At 30.5% G+C, this 2,622-nt stretch overlaps 1 pseudogene across 1 annotated transcript; it reads right to left on the bottom strand.

Moving 5' to 3' along the window:
• Positions 1–759: 759 nt before the first annotated feature.
• On the bottom strand, positions 760–848 carry BDCG_17886 (annotated as a pseudogene). The gene has a single exon. The product of its transcript is annotated as a tRNA-OTHER (tRNA).
• Between the last annotated feature and the right edge of the window lie 1,774 nt (positions 849–2,622).

Below are 2,622 nucleotides of genomic sequence, written 5' to 3'. Positions count from 1 at the left end.
GAGAGAAGTAGAGATAGTGAAAGTGATAGAGAAGAGACTGTAGAGTAGTAGAGATAATGATGATAATAGAGAGACTAGAGAGTGAAAAAGATGATAGAGAGAGATGATAGAGATGATAGAAGTGAGAGAGATAATAGAGATGATAAGAGAGAGGTAGAATGATAAGATGAGAATAGAGATAGAGAGTGAAAGTGATAGAGAGTGCTGTGAGGCAGTAGAGGCAGTGATGATGATAGAGAGAGTAGAGATGATAGAGGTGATAGAGGTGGTAAGAGTGAGTGATAAGATGAGAATAGAGGTATGAAGTGAAAGTGATAGAAGGTGTTACAGGGCGTTAGAGGCAGTGGTGATGATAGAGAGTAGATAGAGTGGTGCAATTAGCAGGCGCCACTACATACCTATCCATGGATTTTTGATGGGGGTGCATGTGATGTCACGTGAGGTCACGTTACAGGGCATTTTACTCGGAAAAGTTGGTTTTTCTATAATATATAGAGAGAATATAGAGAGATATGCAAGCGGAGTAATGATGAGTCCTTGCGTGATGTTAAATACAGGTCAAGTGTTGGTTATACAGGAGGAAATACAGGTGTTGAGACCACGCCAAGATAACAAGAACATAGGAAAATACAAAGGAGTGACAATTAGATACATGCGATAATAACTTCCCAGCCCAGGAACATAGAGTGATTCATTGGAGCAATTTGTACACCTCTGTATTTATTAGGAACCTGAGGTGCTTGAGTTCTGGATTTAATGTATCCCCTGCGGGTTTCGAACCCACGCGCCTTGGTTTCCCACGCCAAGGCGCTACCAGGTGGCCGCATTAACCATTCGGCCACCGGGGCGCGAGTTCGTGGTGGAGCGGTTGTTGTATTTAATATCTCAGATCAGTGACTAGAGAATTATATTTCACTATCTCTATATCTTTAATATGTGATTTAAAGATTGCTTAAGTCAGTGTATAACTACAGATATACACCGGCTTCTTATATATATTATACTAAATTAATTAGTGGTCACTAGAGTCTCTTTATATTTATAAGCATATTTAGAAGTAGCTGTGTTATTATTCAGTAATTATATATTCTTCTAAATTATATTCTCTCTCATCAGATTCAGTCACACTTATATAATTATAATTTAAGCTCTAGCTTTATACAGATTAATATACTGCTAATATTTATAATTATACAATCTATTTCTAATTTAACTAGTATTTTACTTACATTCTTATAAAGAAGCTTTCACTATATTATAATACTTATTTACTAAATTTTTTATTCTTTAATTATTATTTCTATTATTATCATTATTAAATATTATTATTTTATACAAGATTTCTATTTTCTCTTTATTAAGCTTTTCTTAATTTATTTATCTATTACATTATATGTGTTTCTGATAATAATCTTTTATTTTCATAATAAGTGTTATTATAGTACTTATACTAAGCAGTTTATTAGCAGTAAGTGAAATATATTATGAAATATAATCAGAACTTGTTTTTCTAATAATTATCAGAATATATTATTATAAATAATATATCTTCTATGTCTTCTTATACATTTTTAATTCTTTTCTTCTCATGTAAGAATAAGTGCTCGCAGGCGATTATTCAGGTGTTTGCAGCTTGATGTGATATGTACTGTTAACTACTAGAAGTATTCATGATAGAAAGATAAAATGTAGAGATTAAATATATAATAGTATTTAAGCTGAGTTATGAATAGTATTCATGAACTTCAGTGACCAGTCTATATAGTTATATATAGTCAAGAGTCACTAACTCTATTAGTTACACAAGAGATAGAAATAGAGATAAAGAATTTATAAGAAGTGAGATTTCTTATATATCTCTCTCTCTCTAAGACTTCATCTGTGAAGTCTTTCACTGAGTGATTTCATAGAATCAGACTCAGCACTGCAGTAATACTCACTAAAAACTCTTTATATCTATAAAAAAAATCTCACTGAGGAAAAATTCCTTATTATTATAAAGAGAAAAGAGTCTGTCACTCAGTTTCTTATTTCATAAAATTCTTTATAACCTGCAGATCTTTCTCTGACTATTATACAGATTCATCTTATATCTTTTATACAGAAGAGTTCTGATTGACTCTTAATTATTTCTGTAAGATTCTTATGTAATTATTATATAAATTTATTTCATATCTTTCAATCTGAAGAGTTTCAGTTAATCTTCAATCATTTTTTTATAAGATTCTTATATAATTATTATACAGATTCATTCTGCAGATGAATCACTTTCTGTGAGATCACTCTTATTAAAGAGAAGTATTTACAAGTTAATCTTTCACTTATTCTTGTAAATCATCATTCTTTAACACTGTAGAATTGCGAGAAATTTTTCATTCTTTCATCAACTCTGTAGAATTATAGAATCATGATATTCACAGTCTGTAATCACTTTTTATAGTTATATAGAAAGATTCAGATCTGTAATTCACAATCACTCTTTATTTACTAGAGTGATCTGACTGTTCTGTGAGATTACTTATAGTGTAAATAAATCTCTCTAGAGTAGTATAAATATCTCAGATCTATCTGTGAAATCTTTATCTTCTTTTTTCTTTTTCTTTTTTTTTCTTTTTCTATAAC

This window comes from Blastomyces dermatitidis, assembly GCF_000003525.1.
Source record: "Blastomyces dermatitidis ER-3 genomic scaffold supercont1.12, whole genome shotgun sequence".
NCBI lineage: Eukaryota > Fungi > Ascomycota > Eurotiomycetes > Onygenales > Ajellomycetaceae > Blastomyces > Blastomyces dermatitidis.
The sequence above is the reverse complement of the archived record's forward strand: the minus strand, read 5'-3'. Positions and strand labels throughout refer to the sequence as shown.